We start from the raw sequence: 19,270 nt of genomic DNA, 5'->3' as shown, positions 1-19,270 counted from the left end.
AGAATCACTTTTAACAATTCCTGAAACAATTCCTTTAACTCTGAGGTATAAGGACAATAGACGTAAGGGAAACATTGCAGATTGGTGTCAGAACAGAGCAGGATTAGCATCCAAGTTCCATTATGGACTAGCTATGGAACACTGGGCAATTTCATCAAGAGTAATTATAATGCCGTTTCTGGAGGTCATTGTGAGGATTAGTTGCTTAGTGTGATTTCTATCACATAGAAAGCATCCAATAAATGTTAATGTTCATTGTCAAAATGATCCTTGGGCCCTCACACTTCTGCAGGCAGATAGTGGATTGATAAACTGTTATAATCGTTAGGAAGGGCCTATTCCCCAAAGTCCACTTCAGATAAGGACATGGAAGATAATGAGAGACAGAGGGAAAAAAAGCTTTCAGAAGATGGAGCTAGGAGGCCTCTGAGAACAATGGAAAAGGGAGTTTCTCCTGGGAGAGAGGATAAGGAATATTCTCTACCTTCAAGATAGGTGGTTCACACTATGTCTGCTCAGCGGGATTTCAGTTTCTAATGACCAGTAACTGCTACGTAACTCTCAGTTTTCTTTTTTCAGAACGCGAATGTTTATTACAATTATCCTAGCCTTGTTTTACCATTATATACAAAGCGTGTAGGGGAAGGAGGAGATGAATGTCATTTGAGTTCATAGGTTTCCAGTCCAAGAGGAGCCACGTCCAGATCTGATGGAGAGACCGTTATTGCACAGCACCTAAACTTTAGAGCTCTTGTTGGATAAGATTGAGGTGGTCTTCCTTGGCAAGGGGGTTTGTATTAGCATGAAGATTAAACTTAGTGTATTAGAACTGGGAGAAAAACTGTAGCAGAATTTACCAGTGATCATCAGTATTCAATTCTCCTTTCCTGCCTCAAGTTACAGGAACTGCGCTTCCCAACCTCCTTACAGTGAGATGAGGCCATGTGACTGGTTCTGGCTGGTAAAACACATCACTTTCAAGCAGAGGCAGTAAAACCACTCTGAGAAGTTTTTAATTTCATTATTCTACGACTGCAGCTTTTATGAAGGAGTCCTCCTACTGTGATGGCCAAGTCCCAAGAGTGCAGCAGGCTGGGTGGAAGACAGCTGCCACTGAGAGTTTCCTAGACCTAGGGCAAATTTTTATAAATAAAAGTTATCATTTTTGTGTGAAGCCCAAAAGATTTGTGGTTATCTGTTAAAGCAGCATACCTTAGCTCATGTTGACTAAAACCATGAACACTGCTGAGTGTCTGTGATTTGAAATTGTTTTCAGTATCTCTAAGGATGAATTTTCATCTTTTCCACAGTAAGGTTATATGCTGGTTATCGTCAGTTTGTGCTCCCAGAGGTCAGAGTGGCTGCAGCACATTAAAGATGGAAAAGGGTAGTGCAAGAAAAATTTCTATATTTAGGAAGTTTAGATTATAAAGAACTTTTTAAGTCATAGCAGTATGAGTGTGGATTTTAGTTTCTAAAAATCATGGAAAGATGTTGAAAGATATTAATCAGAGGGGTGAGATATGATATACATTTTATAAATATTCTGGTCTATGTATAGTTCAAAAATGGAAACGTGGATAACAGTTTTAGTGGCTATTGCAGTTCTCCGAGGAAAAGATGATGTGGTTTAAACTAGAGTGGTTATAGTGAAGTTGGAAAAGTGAGGATAGAATCCACATATGTGCTGTAGTTAGGGTTAGAAGCAGTAAGACTTGCTGATCATGTAAGGAAATGCACTAGAGACTTATTTCTCTTGAAGAAAATACAATTTTTGAGAAAGTCAAGAGACTATACAAACTCCTCTGTATTTGCAGAGCTAGAAATTTGCAAAGATCTTGGGATTTATCCCTTGTAAATGTCAAGGGTCTTATGATATCTGCTTATTGTAGAAAACTTGAAAAATACAGTTGTACCCAAATGTCATTGAGAAGTGGGTATGAATTGCATCTATGCCATAATTACATTTTTTCCGTGCACTTCCAATTTCATTTCCTATGACATTCTTCTCCCCAGCACAGGTGGAGACACAGACCTCCAAGTAGCCCCCACCCAGCGCCCATTATCTCTGGGAACACTCAAGCCTGTGTTTCCCACACCTCCCCAAGGATGTCTGCTGTTCCTCACTCTCTCTAATTTTGTCCCTGAAGTCTCAAGTTACACTCCCCCCAACACACACATATAGGCACACACAAACAAAAACTCTCCAGAGAGTCCCAAGGCTAGTGCTTCTGTAAATGTTTTTAGGTATGCTCTAATATATATGACATAATGTTTTTAAATGATAATTTAAGTTTTTCATATGAAAAAGCTATTTTTTTACACCTTCTGCTACTTATATATCATCCAAACTCTCTCAAGAAAACAATTCAGTTATACTTGGGGCCTCACCATTCTATCCATATCATTGCATCTAAAGTCTATGGATTATCATCATTCCTTCATTTCTGTTTTTAGATTGCAAGAATCAAGTCCCCCATCATCTCTTTCGGAGACCACTGAAACAGCCTCCTAACAGATATTCCTCCATCTAATCTTATTTACAACCAATCAGCACTCTACAGTGCAGCCAGAATAAACCCACTACAATGCTGACCTGATTACCTCTACCCCTCAGCTAGCTCCATTGGAATCTTTCTGCCCTCTGGATAGACCCTAAGTTTCTTTTTATACTTCTAGAAGCACTTACGACTTGCCACTGCCTACTTCTAAAGCCTTGTCTTTGAATTCTTTCCCCCCGAAACATACACCTTAGAGTCCAATTGATCTGAATACCATTCAGTTTCTCAAATGTGGCAGGATTCTCACATGCCAGTGCCTTCATACGTCCTGATCTTTCTTTCTGGACATATATTAATAAAATTCCGTTAGGATCTTAGTCTCAATAGCTCTTCTTCTGTAAGCCTTTTGACTTTTTCCTAAACCAGATTCTATGTTCTGAATATGTAGTTTCCAAATACCTTGCATTTCCTTGTTTATCACATGTATCACATTTGCATTGCTCTGGGGTTTTTTTAATCATCTATAGACACCACCTGACTCCATGAAGACAGGGAATCTCCCTCGCTCAGCACATAGTAGGCACTTATGGCAAATGCTTATTGACTTATAGTTGTGTTGTTAGTTTCTTGTGCCCTGATTCCTCACTTGCCATTTGAATACAAGCCAATAAGTAACTAATTGTGTGTATTTTAAAGAGGAGGCAAAATTATCTATCTTAGGAACTAGTGGCACATGAGTTCCCTCACCAAGTTTCTCTACCACACGTGGAAGAATATGGAGAAAAATAATTTTAAAAGGAAAAAAAAAGCCCTAATATCTAATTAATGTGTTTCCTTCCAGTCTCCTTTATAAGCCTGGTAGATAGACAGATTGAAAACATGGTTAGTTGGAGAATCAATAGATGACACAGAGCTGGATGAATGGATAAATTGTAATTATATTTGAAAACAAATGTGGCTGTGTGTATAGTTCTTGGTTTTTTTTGATTGTTATTTTTTTGATGTTTGTGTGTGTGTGTGTTTTGTTTTTCTTAACATTATCCAGTGAATCATTTTCCATTTAATTAAAAATTGTTCCTGATGCCCACATGATATTGAAATATGTAACACACATTATTTATTTAGCCTTCACATTCAGTAACACATACATTATTTCCATTTTTTCTCATTATAAATAATCCCCTAGCAAACATTTCGGTCAAAATCTTTCCCTGAATCTAGATATAATATTAATCTTTCACAGTTCTATGCTTCTTTGCTCTGGTGCCTGGTCTTCCTGTGGGAACTTGGAAATCATTTAGTGCACCTACACTGAGACCCATTTTTATAAGCCGATCTACCTCTTTGCCAATTCTTCTTAGCAACCTTCTCCAGATTGGTGTAGTAGCGTTCAAGCTACTCAGTTAGAAAGCATCAATGCAGTGGAATTGTGTGAACTTGAAAATTCATTTAGATGCCTCGAATCTGGGTTTCCTCATTCTTATACTGATAATCGCCCTACGACCTGTTCTACTTCTACATAGGTATTTATTATTATTATTTGCTTCTGTGTTTTATGCATTATTAAGGGAAGACATATAAATACATTTTAACTAATAATATTGTGCGTGTGTATAAAAGTGGTTGATAAGTTTTATTTTCTTTCAAATGATTTTCATGCCCTTCGTATCACTTGGATTAAGTTCAGATGCTTGATTCACACACCGTGTGTTTGGATCATGCCCAGGGTCTGAGGATTGGCACATAAGGCTCTTCGCAGTTTTACTCCAAGTTTCAGCTACAAACTCATTTTTGTGGGGTTTTTTTCTTTACCAGATGTACTTACCTTCCCATGTTTTGCAAAATTTCAAGGTCCTTTCTGCATGCGGTGTCTTTCTATAAGCTCATTTCTCTACTTGGAATGTCATCTTCCATTCATTCTCCCCCATTGGCAAATTGACACAAATCAAAGACTGAAGGGTATTGGCAACTCATTTTGAAACAAGGTTTTAAAAGACTCTGTGTGTCTGTGTGTGTGTGCGTGTGTGTGTGTGGAGTGTATTATATAATATATGTGATTTTTTCGGAGTGTATATGTGTGAGTGTGCATGCATGCTAATGTATATCCAATGTGTGCATGTTTTAAGTGTGGGTGTGTAGGGGAATATATATTGAGGATTAAAATAAAATATACTTTTTTCAGAGTTTCTACATGACAAAGCTTTCAGCCAGTGAATTTCTAGTTAATGGAAAATTAAGGATAGGACTGTGGTTCTGAATAGCTTTTATTCAGAAAGCAAACGGGTGATGGGTTACCTGAGGGCTACAACACCTGTACTATCTATTACTGTGTGAAGCTGTCAGCTTCCTATCAGAGGATGACCTCATACAGCAAGGTGCAGATGCTTCACTGTATTGGTTATAACGGTCCATTGGAGGGGGTGAGAACAGACATGCATTATTGTAAGGAAAATTAACAACCACTGTCTGCAAGCGAAAGAATTGAAAATGACAGGCCAGTTTTAAGAGGGCTTTTGTTTGGGCTTACATTTTTCACCTAGAAATGGACACAATTACTGAAAATTAGAAATGAAGCTGGGCTTTATACAATGAAATGAGATAATTTCACGACCAAAACAAATGGGCTTACATTGAAAGGAAAGCCATTAAAATATACCTAAGCAGTAAGTTAATGGGAGAGAAATTCGATTTGAAAATGAGAGAACATTTTCAGATAGAAAGGGCAGGCAGTGGAACAGGGTGCTTAATGAGGTACAGTAGATAGATTCAAGTTTAATCTAGATAATTTTAGATGATTACAGAAAAAGCTTAGGCTAGGAATTTTTTTTTCTACTTTTTCCCCCACTACTTGATGCCAAGTATTTGACTGGACCAGAAAAAAAAAAATACTCTATCATCCTACTATGTGTTGTCTTGTATGAGGTCTATTTTCCAAAACTAAAAGTTCAAAGAGTTTTTCTCTAAGTGACTAGATGTCAGCCCCATGAAAGAACTGCATTGTTGTCAAATAATGGTCAGACAAAGGACATTCAGTATTTTCATTGCTCCTGACCTTGACATTCTGTCCAATGAGTAGTCTCACCCTGGTGCTTACCCCTTCTCGCTCTTCACCTCACAGATTGTAAGTCTGCCCTAGGAAATAATACACTGGTGAACGAGCGCTCTGGTAGTCAAAGGCTGCTTGGAATTTCCCAAGGATGAACATTTCTCACAGTTATGCTAGTACCTTTGTAGTGGCGTTTGCACTCCTTGTAACATCGTCCTCATGATTTTCCTCAAACCTTTATCCAGGTTTTGCTCTTGCTGTAGATATTTAGTGAATGTTCTTCAGCTCTCCAGCAGCTTGTAAGATTTTTTTTTGCCTTCACTGCCAGGACTAAACTGATTTGTCAAGGCTTTGGGATATATCGTGATGCAGCTATAGGGTGTACAGACAAAAAAAGAGTGTTGTACAGGAGGGAGGTGGTCTTGATCCCCTGTCTCTTGAGGCTTCAAACCTGTTGGGACATATTTGTGGTCATGGGGAGGCTCAGGTGGGCATCACACAGGTTCCTTGGCTCAGAGACTTATTTTTCTGCTCAGCACTACTAATATTTCTGCTTAAGGGCTGTATGAACTAGGCTACCTGGGTCCTATAAAGAAGCACCTTGTCAGCTTGTATGCTAAAGTATTCTGCTCCTTAGAGAAAGTTTCATGAAATGGTTAAGGATGCAGATTCAGGAGAGATATAAACCTGGCTTCAAGTTAGCCACCTATTTATTGAATGTTCATAAACTTGTTGCTTATTTCTTCATAAGGCAGATTTATTATCTCTTAAACAGACATATTACCTTATCCAATTCTCAGGTTTTTAACAGGAATATATGGAAGGGTATATTAATATCTTTTAAATATAGAGTGTAAATCAGTTTAATTTTAACTGGTAACTAATAGATAAATTCTAACTTTGTCTGTGGTAATACCTAAAGTGATAGACTTATTACTACTATTATAATTATTATCATCTCAGGTCAGAAATATTTAGGGAAGCTACTATAATACCTTCAAGTTTAGTCCAGCTCCAAAAATATGTGTGTGGGATATATTATCTAGGAAGATAACTCAACAGCGCAAGGCTACCTCAGAGGGCATACATGTTACCTTTCCAAATGTGGTCTAGAATAAATTCCTGGATGTGGCTACTGAAATGATAAACCCTACATCAGGCACTATGTTAAGGCACACATTCTAGAAAATCTCAGAAACCCAAACCGACTGGTAGTGACTCTCAAGGCACTGAAACTAAGCCGTATACCCAGTGAAGACGACCACACTGGCCGTGGGAATGTATTGGTCCCTTAATAATTTTTTAGATGAAAACAACTGCGCCAGCTTTCTTTTTTATAGCATAAAGGGGTTAGTAGCAATATCAACCCAATTCTTATATATGTTAATTAAGACTATGCTGTTCTTTCAATGTGATAAGCTATTATTGTAGGTTTTCACCATTAGAGATAAATTTCTATTATATTTTTCTTTCAGTCCCTACCTTTTATTTCTGGAAATTCAGTAAAGGCTGCTGGGATCTCAGGAATTACACAACATACCTACTAGTCAAAATAAAGTTGCTACTATTATATAAATCCCATACTATACCTTTATCAAGGGAAAAAGAGTCCATCTCCTCTGAGTAGTTGCTCTCTTGCTTGCTTGCAAATAGAGATATCACCCAACAGTGGACAGCACAAATCAGATTAAAGTTGCTTTGTCTACATTCACACCACAGGCAACTTCAGGAGCAGCGGAGATCTGCGATTGACTCCAGCAGGTAAAAAACGTGAGTCTGTCTTTTAATGGATCAAGAAAATTCAGAAGAAAATTCACACAGAAAAGAAGACATTGCTCTGGGTTAAGCTAACAGGACAGCAGGATTAGATGGCCACAGATCCTCCTGTTACATTTGGATTTTCTTGTCTTATATTTCTATGAGTGAAGGTCCAAAAGGGTTCTCTGATACAGAGAGCTTGAGTACACTGTGAGGCTTAATGTGAAACTGTTTGTTCTCCATCATTCAAAAGCCTTTCCTTGAAGAACATGTATAAGTGTGCTTACAAGTTTCAGAAATGGACAGTTCCCCCATGACCTGCCCCCATCCGAAATGTTCATCTGTAGAGCAGGATGCCCGCTAGGATACTACTCCAGGCCGGTCTCTGGCCCCTCCATAACTCATCCCCAGGAGGAAGGAGAGCTTACCTTGATAGTGAGGTTGGGAAGAGGAGACTGAGCGTGTATGGTCCACCTCCTTTCTTTCTCCTGTCTGTTGGAGGTTCACAATTGCTCTACTCCATCCTAAGGTTCACAGTCATGGATCCTGTCCCTTCAGTGGCGAGACCTGCGGGTTTGGTTGTGTAGTGTCCTCATATCCTCACAACTCATTCGTCAAGCAGTGAAACTTAAGAATTGTGAAGTCTAAAGTTACACGTGGAGACATTTTGAGGAAACCAGGACATGGTATCTTATCTTCATGGTTTTCTTTAAAGCTTGTTAATACCCAGTTTAGAGTAACTTCTGTGCAGTTAATAACCTCTATGTTGTTTCTCAGACAGGTTTGTAGGTTACTAAGTTTTTTTTTTATAAAGCTGTGAGGTTGTAGCTACTATTTTTCACCAGGGCTGATGCAAGGCCAGCTAGAAAATTGTATGTCCTTTGTTATTATTATTAACATACCTTAAAGTTATACCCATCATTTGATAATTAGCTTGTGAATATTGGAAATCCAAATAGTAGCCCTATGTACTGAAATATGATAGATTGTATTGATGAACGGACAAATAGAAATGAAGGCTCCTGCCAGGTTGGAATATATAACCTTCACACAGATACAGTTAGAGGAGAGCTGATCACAAATACTTGAACCACCTCTTCAATTATTATTATTCAAGAAAGCTTATGCCTGGGTGAATTAATCTTGAAAATTAGCCTGGTATGAAAACAGTGTTGGAGCATAAGAAAATGGTAGAGAAACTGAAGCATGGTTTAGATGAATAGGAGATGGTATCTGAAGAAAAGTCTATCTTTGAAAATGACTGAGGATGATCTAGGAGAACCAAGCAAAAAGAAAAGGCATATTCATCAAAGAAATTCAAGGTTTCAGAGGCCGTGGTTCAAATGAAAGGGTAAAAAAATGTACTTAGGGACACAATATACCAAGATTTACCTACTTTTAAGGTTTTGGCTAGACAAGAGGTAAATATTTTTATTGATAAGCAAGCCAGAAAAAGTGATCAGGGCTTGAGAAAGCTAACAGAAAAATATAGTTAAGATCACAGAGATCAGACTGAACTAATTCCTTTGGATGGAGCTAGGACCCAGGAAACTATTGAGAAATGCCATCTCAAAGCTACAGATAAAGTACACACTAAAAATGAATGGAAAACTGCATCCTTGAAGATTGTGATAAATTATAATTACAGCTTATATACTATTGGAACAGGTGTAATAGGAGAAGACTAGGAGTATCCGTGTAAGATGCTCAAATTATTGTTGAGTGAGTTTCAAGGTAAATTGATTATTATAAACAGAGTCACCAGTATTACCCATTCTGTCGGGAGGAGGAAATTTCCCCCCTCTATCCCTCTTGAGTTCTTGTGGCTGGACTAATAATAAAAGTGACACAAGACAGATTAACAGGAGAAAACCCAATTTCATTTCATGTGTACAGGAGATCATAAAATGATGCTCAGAGAGTGACCCAAAGCGGGCAGATTTTATATCTTTTTACACAAAGAAACAATAAACTTGTGAGGAGTTGACAAGATAAAGAAATAGGTTTGGGTGCTTAATTAATATGGGACTTCAGCAAAGTTCGGGCTTGGGTAGTAAATTAACAAAGTAACAAGGTTTATTTATACAGATTTCTGGACCCTGAATTCCCTATCTCTGATGATAAGGATATTTTTATACCTCCCTGTACAGGGAGGACACCTTTCATATGGGAGATTTATTTCCTGCTTTCAAGAAGACAGAGACCGGGAGTCAAAGTGTTCCTCTTGCATCGGCCATTTCTTAGGTAACTTTAACTCCAAATTATCAATATAAAATTGAGGTGCATTTTGGAGTGGTCTGCCCTGGACCCCAGTAGTTTTCTCAAAGAATATGTTGTGGAAATTTTATAAAATAAGGCAAGATAAAGGATGGATGATATGAACCAGGGGGAAAACAGGCAGATCTCAATAGGTAGAATCCAGATCTGGGCTAGATTTGGGGTTCAGAGAAGTCATACTCTTAGAAGCGATTTCCCTACTCAGGAGAACAAAAAGAGAAATGTTCTGACAGAACCAGAAATGAAAGGCAGCACATTTCTTACAACAGAGGATTCCGGCAGGGTCTGAGACATATATTATAAAAAAAAATGTAAAAGGCCATTCAACAGAGAAAATTAAGCACAGCTGTTTTCCCAACAATCTAAACAACGAACACATTTATACATCAAGAGGGACGCCAAGGACTATTGTGAGGGCACCTCCCAAGTTGGAAGAACAGACAGAATTAGGTTGATAACATGTTTAGGGATATCAGGAAATTGAAGACACGCAAATATGACTGAATGAGATCAAGCACTATTTGGAGATCAAATAACTGGAGTTGTCCAAATTATAAATCAATGTATTTTGCCAGTAGGATTGCCTGTCATCAATATAAACACCCTACTGTCAGGAGGAAGCAGCATTGGTAGAAAAGTTTTAGAGTGTAGAAAGGAAACTTGATCATAGAAGAGTAGGCACTTAGATGCTCTGAAACACAGCAAGACAAATGACAAGGAGCCTCTGTACTCCACATTCTGGTACCTTGTTCATGCCAGAATATGAGCAACTAAAAAACGCTTAGAAATTAATTTGATGCTTGTCCTTAATTGGTATGATTGCATGTACACTTCTGGAGAATTTTGACATGGAACATGCTTTTCTTCCTTTTTTTCTTTCCTCTCTTTTTCCTCTTTTCTTCTCCCTATTCCTCCTCCCTCTTTTGTCTTTTTTTTTTTTAAGGAACATAGGAATATGTGACTTCTTGTTTCCAGGAAGAAGTATACTAATATAAGATATGCTAATAGGGGATTTTGATTTATTTTAACATTTTTTTGTTTAGATTGACTCAAAAATTGCATATGTTTATTTTCTTCAGCTTTATAGATAATTTTATTCTTAAAAATCTGATAATGGCAAGTGATTTGTATTCAAATTGGTCCATGTATTTATTGAAATTTACATCAGTCTTGATGTGGTCATTTGACCCCATTACAGAATCTCTAAAAAACTGTTCTGGACCAAGTAGCTTGAAATAATTTGGGATGGAACATTGGAAAACCCTAGTCTTAGGTACAGTATGGAACTAGAATGGAACTGGTAAATGCACTGTTGTAATATATCTTAGACTTCTGGGTAGCCAAATCTGTATTATGTCGTGGTATTCCCAGAAGATGATCAAGAAGAGCAGCTGTTACCGTTGGGGAAGTGGCCTCGTGACAGTAAGGCAGCAATGTTGATCTCCTTCATGGTAGAAGAATAATCACATTCTTGGTTGACCATAAGCTTTGTGGCGAAACCCAGTGAGTTAGGATATGGAAAGACATGGAATATTTGGGGAAAACACTTCCTCTCAAACTGATGTTTTTTTACATGGTGTTAAAGCCCCATTATTGTAGCAATTCTTTCCCCTCCCTTTTACTATCCCCATATAGAGTTGAAGTAAGTTATCATACTGGTGAGTTTGAGAGAGGAACTGGATTCAGGTAGCCAGTCGCCTTCCTGAGTTAAGTGCTGACCAGAGAAGACACATGTATTTCATAGCTTTTGGCTGTGTATAGAACAAAGAGAAAGCTGGCTCTTTTTCATGAATGTGAGAATGGTGATGCAGTTCTTAGAAATAAGTTCAATTCAGGGAATTATCAATAGCAAGAAGTTATAGAAAGGTCAAGTTCTGTTGAAAAGAATCTCTGCTCATGTTGGAGCAGTACAATGAACTCTGCCTAATCAATGAAGTGATGATGTAGTGGGAAAGCAGTAGGGATTGTATGATATAGGAGCAACACTTTGCTAATAACCCCATAGCCTTCAAGCCAAGATTAAAGTCAGGAACTAATTCAAACAAACACAGGTGACGTACCAATGCCAGGTCAGACATTCAAAAATCATTAAAATGATTCAATAAATGATGCCACACACACACACAAAATCTACCAAATATACATAAAATAAATATATATAAATATACAGGTCCACAATGAAAGACTTAATGTTCTAGTCATTGAAAAAATATATATGATGAAGATGGGAAAGTTTTTTCGGATGAAGAATGGTTTATCTTGGTTACGATACAATTAGTAATGTAGTGTTGCCCTTAACTGATGTTTGGATTTATTGTTTACAATGCACATGCAAGGTGTGATGATTCAGTAAAGTGGTTGATTTTAAAAATAAACACCCAAAAACTGATACATTAAAAAAAAAAAATGATGACAGAGGCAATATCCATTTCGGAGTGCTGAGTGTAATGGTGGACATGCTAAATATATAGCTGAGTAATTTCAAGCATTCTGTCTGAAAAGAAAGCCAGAGATCTTAGAAACATAGTCCGTCCTCAAGGAGTCCCACTTATAGGAAACAGACCAAGAGAGAAGACCAGGGTCCCCTAACTTGCACATTCCTTGCAAGTAGGGAGATGTTAAGGCTGCCAACAGAAATTTCATTCCTGAAACTTATAAGACTCTGACCATAGTCAATGAGTAGCAATAACTTATTGGAATCATCACTATTTTTAGAGGAAAAGGATTCTACTATACTTACCAGTTGTCTTTTCACCTATTGAGGAGAAGTACCATTTATAGAGAACTGTATGCTTACTGCAAGTACTGTCTGCATTAGTGCCAAGGCAAAATAAATTATATTTGCATGATTTTAAGTTATTAAGTCATCAATAAAACAGAATTAGTCATGTTTACAAAATTTAAAAAGCCATTAAGCAACCCAATGTAGTCCTATTGAAATTTGACTTTTGGTAGTACAAAATATATCTCTTTAATTGTTTAATTCAATAAAAAGCATACATATTTTACAGATGTTTTCATAATTAAAACAGAATACACCAGCTTGTATTTAATAGATAAATAAATTACACCACAGCTTGTATTTAATAAATAAATAAGTAAACTTTCACATTGAAGTCAAAATGAGAAACTTGAAATAATGGATTCCATAGCTAACCAGTTCACCAGTTTTCTTAAGAAACTTATTCAGAAACTGACAACAAAATATTAACCTGGAAGTTGTTTTTTTTTAATCCCTAAATGATCCTAAGTTCATAATTAATGAGCCTAAATAAATGAACAATTTTTTTTCAGTATCGGTGAATGTGTGAAGCATTAAAACATGAACAATCAATCATTTAATTTATCATGTTTCTCACATTATGTTCCTAGATCACTGATATGAGGTCCTTTAACTCTATTTTTAACAAATATGTATTGAATGATGCACAGGATAAATCTCAGTATTTATAGAGGAATATGCATCAATGTCATAACTTCCTCATCCATGCCCAATTGTTCTCCATTCTTAACAATAATCAATGTATTTTTCCTAATGAAATTCATCCCCAGGAGAGGTAAGAACTTTACTTTGTTCGGCAAACTTGATAGTTGGGCATGTTATCTTTCATATTCACATTTTGTTATTAACAGCGAATTCATCTTACACGTACAATTCACAGATTAATAAGTGAAAAGGCTTTCATTAATAATTAATGACATTTTCTTTATTTGCTGAAGATGGAAATTCAGTGAGCTGAGAACTTTTCTTAATCTTTTTAAACAATATCTAGCAAAATTCTCTGTAAGTTCCATTATACTGTACTCCTGTGATATTCTAGGGCTACATACGTCTTATAGTCAAAATATTTTGAATAGGTTAATCACATTTATCCAATATTTATTAAGTCTCCACTTCAACAAAATAGTGTAGAATATAGAAATGGAAAATATGTGGGATTCTTTTTTCTCTTCAGGTATTTCTTCAAGTAGCATATTCTGGTATACTGTGTTCCTTCCATTAATTTATATGTTCAACAAATAGTCACTTTGCTCTTAGCATGTGCTAGCACCATTCCAGGACCCGAAGATTGAATGGTGTTGAAAACGTTGTTTTTGCCCTCTTTGCCCCTAAAATCCAGAAGACAGATAAGAAATAAGCAATTCACAGATAATTTACTTTGAAATAATATGAGAATAATTATGTCCTTTAAAATGAAATACGTCAGAAATTAAATTTCTTCGTATAGTTTTTGTGTTTGTATGTTCTGAATGCATATCTAAAGAATGAACCAAAGCCTGTTTTCTCAGTAGTTTACTATGAATGGAAATAATGTTTTAGCTTCCCAAGAGGACCTCAGAGGAGGAAGAGTTTTGTAAGCTCCCTAAAAACAATGACCACATACATCTGGTCCGTCAAGTATTCTCAGAACACAATAAGTGATTTCAGTATATAAAAGAAAAAAATACTGTTTTGTGATTTAAAAAGTCATATTGTTGCATATTTACATAAAAATCTGTGCAAATTAGTATTTTACTGCTTCCTGGCATTCTTATTACAATTCCCTTGCCCATTCACTCTCCCACTCTTCTGGAAGATAACAGCATATCATTTTCTCTCTCCTAAAAAATCCCTATAGACCTCCCCTTTCTCTATGTAGAGCTGATGTCTTTCTTTCCTATTTTACTGAGAAAGTAAAAGTGATTAGAAAATATTTCAGGAGCTTCTATTAATACATCTGACCACCTATCTGCAGCCGTGCTGCAATGATCTTTCTTCTCTGGTGTTATAATAAGTGAATTACTTCTACTCCTAACAGAAGTTTGTCAACTTGCACATGAGATTTCATGAATTTTGCCCATTCCAGGATATTGCTTCCATATCTGCTCTTTTTTATGCCATTATAATTTATCTTTCTACTGTATCTCCCTCATCAGCATACACATATCCTATTCTATCTACTCTACTTCCCTCTCTTGTTATTGCTTTTTCTTTCCTTTCCCTTACAGCAAAACTCTTCAAAAGTGTTGTCTATATTCTACTACTGGTTTCTCCCCTATTTTGAACCCATTTCATTCAGGATTTCATCTCCACCAGGCTTCTGAAAATTTTCTTTTCAAGGTCACCAATGGCCTCAGTTCTTGGTTCTTGCCTTGCCTTGCCTGTCAACAGAATTTAACAGCTGATTACTGTCTTCTCCTAAAAATATTCTTTTCTGATTGATTTCCAGGTTACCACCATCTCCTGCTTGCCCTTCTATCTCACTACCAATCCTCCATATCCTTGGCTGGTTCTTCCTCACCTCCACAAACATTTAAACTTCAGTGGTCAGTCTTCTTACTGACTTTCTTCATTCCCTATATTCACTGCCTTGGTAATTACTTCCAGTTACATAATTTTGAATACTTTCCCTTTACTGATGAATCCAAGTATAGTTTCCTAGCCTGGTTCTTATCCCTGAACTCCAGATTTGTATCTGCAACTATCCTACTTGGATTCATAACTGGTATTTCAAATTAACATGGCAGGAAACTGAATTACTGAACCATCCCCTCCTCCATGAAAAATAAAAGCTCTTCTACAGTCTTTCCTACACTGATTGATGACAACCTCATTCATCCATTTGTTCAGACCAATCCTTGAAATGATGCTTCACTCTATCTTTTTCTTCCTCACCACATACATTCCAACAGCAAATCTATCATCTCTCCTCAAAATAGGTACATAAGGTTACTACCTTCCACCACTTCAACTGCACACCCTGCCCAAGTTACCATCCTCTTTCACTTGATGATGCTAAACTCTTTGCTGACGTAGTAATGCTTCTGCACTTACACTTGCAATGTGTTCTAAGTTCTCTCTGCATTTGGCATTATCAGTCTTTTGTAGTAGATAGGCAGTGACATTTTATTTTTATTGAATTTGCATTTCCCTGCTTACTAATGAGTCATCACACATTTTCACATTAACCATTTGGATATGTTCTTTCATGGAGTTTCTGTTTAAACTGCGTTACCTACATTTCAATAATGCACTTTTTCTTATTGATTTGAAGACACTTTTTATATATTCTGGAAATAAAGCCTTTATTGATTACATGAGTTGTAAGCGTCTTCTACTCTGTGGGTTTTCCTTTTAATTGTAGCTTTTGATGGAGGTAAATTTTTACTTTTGGTAGTCAAATTTTATCAAACTTTCCTTTATGGTTCATGGTATCAGTTTCTTTTATTCTATTTTCCTACCACAAGGTCATGAATATATTCTTCTCCATGATTTTCTGAAAGTTGTGTCTTTCACATATAGGTATACAACCTCCCAGAATTTGATTTTGTGTGTACAGTAAGTCTCCTACACACGAACTTTCAAGCTGCGAACTTTCAAAGATGCAAACATGCATTCACACATCCAATCACGTAAGTTAGTTCACGTGTCTGGTGTACATTGTCACATGCATACACCTCTACAAGTGGTTACGCTTTTGTGTACTTTACTATACAGTACTGTATAGAGTACAGTAGTACCGTATCTTTATTTCTGGATGCCTGGAAGCAAGTGTAAAAGCAACAGTGATATAGCTGGTACTGCGAAGAAGCTCCAAGCACCAAGAAAGGACAAAGAGAGACAAGAGGAAGAAGTAACTGAAGAACTGAAGAGATTCACAATGCAGGAAATGGCAAGGGGATTTTCTTTATTTGAGGAGGCACTGTTAGTTTTTGAGGCACAGGACCCAAATGTAGAATTGTACACGAAGGTTGCAGCAGCCATTCAGAATGCAATCCAGTGCTACTGTGTCATCTATGACAAGAAAAAAAGAGCTACTACCCAGATATCACTGGATCATTTTATCAAGAGGGTAAATAGAATTGAATCCAGCAAGGAACCAGAACCTGTGCCATCAACGTCAGGCATGGGTGAAATTGCAACTTTCCCTCCTTCTCCTATTGCTGACGATCCTTCAGCTCTACCATCTCCCACCTCCTCTCCCTCCTCCAGTCAGTAACTCTTCTTGCCTGTTCACTTGATGCCAGCCCCTGTATGCCAACTGTTGTACTGTACTACTGTACTTTTCAAGGTACTGGACTATAAGATTAAAAATGTTTTCTCTATTTTTTGTATGTTTTTTATGTATTATTTGTGTGAAAAGTATAAACCTATTACGGTACAGTATTTTATAGCCAATTGTGTTAGGTGTGTACCTAGGCTAACTTTGTTGGACTTATGAAAAAATTGGACTTAATGAATGCGCTCTCAGAACGGAACTCATTCATATGTAGGGGACTTGCTGTACTGTGACAAAGAGGCCAAATAACTTTTGTTTTTCATATGGATATCCAATCTCCCTTTGGAAAAACAGTCTTTTTCCCACTGATCTACAGAATCACTTCTAAAACAAATTGAACACCCAAGTATGGTGATTTTCCCCTTGGGTTCTCTGTTCCATTCTACTAAAGGAGGATGAAAGGTCTTCTAAGGCACATAAAAGAAACCAGAAGTCATAAATTAAAATACTGATATTTTAATTTACTAATATTTACTGATATTTGGTATTATTAAAATAGATAATTTTTTAAAGTCTTGGCCTAATATAAATATCAAAATAAATGTCAACAGATAAAAAACACACGGATAGAAGTATACTTGTCATATTTAAGATATAGAGCATCTCCATGAGTTAGTAGAAAAATGATGAACAACAAAATGGTAAAATAGGGAGAGGAAATAGTAATAGAGAGTTCACCAAAAAATCAGTTAAAATGGTGCAGAACATATAAATACCCTTATTTTTTTGTAATTAAGAAATAAAATTTAAAACAACAGTGAAATGTAATTTTCATCCTATCAATTGCAAAGGTTATTTGTATGTTAGAATATTCTGCTACTGAGGAAGAATGAAAACTGGCTCTTTCATATTCTATGGGTGGGAATAGAAGTATGTGATACCTTTTAAAAGGCATATCAATACTGGCCTAGGTATTCCACTTATGTATGTACTCATCAGCTAATTGTATCCTCACAAAACTCCATGAAGCCAGTACTACTTTATTATCCCATTTTACTTATGAGGAAACTAAAGCAAATAAAGGTTAAGTGAGTTGCCCAAGATCAAAGCTAGTAAAAAAAAAAAAAAAAAGAAGAAGAGCTCAAATTTGATTCTAGATAGTTTGACTCTACACTCCAGGCTCTTAACCAAATTTGGTTGCCTTTCCCTGAATGTGTGAGGCTGTTCATTGCAGTAGTTTTATCAAAACAGTATTGGTATGATGTAAATACCACACAATATAGGAATTTTAGGAAATACCTTCATGCAGTGGAATACCAAGCAGTCATTAAGAAAAAAATGCTGTAAATCTATAAATGCTGGTTAAAGGATACATAAGAACCTGGTGACGGTGGCTAACATTGCAGTGTATCCTGGAAATGTGGAGTCAAAGGCTGATTTATTTTTCCTTATACCTCTTGCAGGCTTTTAAGTTTTTACTATAGGCATTTGATACCATTATATACACTTTCTTTAAGAAATAAGCAGCATAGTAACTCAAAACCTGTCTTAGTAATGAGAAAAGGTCATAAAAACAGGCGATGAACTCTGTGTGGTCCAGGTCCACCCCAAGGCCTGCACCAGACACACATGCTTTCGAAAGAAAACCTTTCATTCATCCTTTCCTGCCGTCAGTGTGGAAACCTCGGAACTGCGCCCAGAGCAGATCTGGTAACAGAAGCAGGCTGTGGTTTAGCCCTTCACTTACTTATTAAGAGAAAAATTTGAATGTAATCGCATCCATGACGTTCGGGAGGCGGTTTGCGGAGGTGGACGGAAGCTGTGCGCTCCCTGCCGGGCTCCATCCTGCTTTCCAAGAACCCTAATCGTTCATTCCTCAGAAGAAATGTCAAGCAGCTCATGCTGTCAACAGAGCAGATGCTCTGCCGACGTCTTTGGGGAACAGTGTCAAGTGACTGGAAAATGGATGCCAAAGCTGACAGAAGATCCTTACCCTCTCACTAAATTTCATGTTCCCTATGACCTGGTATTTGGTCATGTACCCCAGGCCTCCGTGTTAGCGGCGGCCCCTGCGGGAGGAGACTCGACCACGTGCTCACTGGGACGCCAGAGGACTGAGCTTCCTCTCTGCCTCCTTCACGAGATGCTCGCTGAATTACGAAGACGACTGTGTTTGTTTAATTCGCTTTACTCTGTGAAAGTTTCTCTTCTTATCTGACAGTTTTTACTTGGGAGGTATCCTCTTTCTTTCAGTATGTGCCTTAAATATATTGTTTTTGTATCTGTTGTCTTTTTTTTACAGTTTCTTCTGGTATTTACATTTTTTTCATAGAAAGCTTTTACTAAGACACAAAGTAAGCAATAAAAATTTGAAACTTTTATATTTTCCTTGTGCTTACCTTTGCACTACTTTATTTGAAATTAACAAACACCCACACGGCTTTTCGACTCCATTTTATAAAGGAGGAAAGTGAAACCCGCGAGTTCAAATAACATGTCCAAAGTAGCACAACTAATTGTAGATGTATGTGGGTTGAGAGCTCTAGTTGGCCATGTTTTCTCATATACTAAGATCACTACTAGGTCCTCTTTGATTGATGTCTTCATCCTCATTAAAAGTGTAGCTTAAGTTTAAAAATTCTAAAACTAAAGTCATTAATGTATCGGTAGCTGACTGCAGAAAAGCTGGAGGATATTGGACACAGAAG

General features: G+C 37.0%; 1 pseudogene; it reads right to left on the bottom strand.

The window, feature by feature from the left end:
- LOC133104934 (E3 ubiquitin-protein ligase Mdm2-like) overlaps positions 1–18,406 on the bottom strand; it is a 30,547-nt pseudogene extending 12,141 nt beyond the window's left edge.
- Between the last annotated feature and the right edge of the window lie 864 nt (positions 18,407–19,270).

This window comes from Eubalaena glacialis, chromosome 14, assembly GCF_028564815.1.
Source record: "Eubalaena glacialis isolate mEubGla1 chromosome 14, mEubGla1.1.hap2.+ XY, whole genome shotgun sequence".
NCBI classification, from domain to species: Eukaryota; Metazoa; Chordata; class Mammalia; order Artiodactyla; family Balaenidae; genus Eubalaena; species Eubalaena glacialis.
Note: the sequence above shows the minus strand (reverse complement) of the source record. Positions and strands in the feature narration are given on the sequence as shown.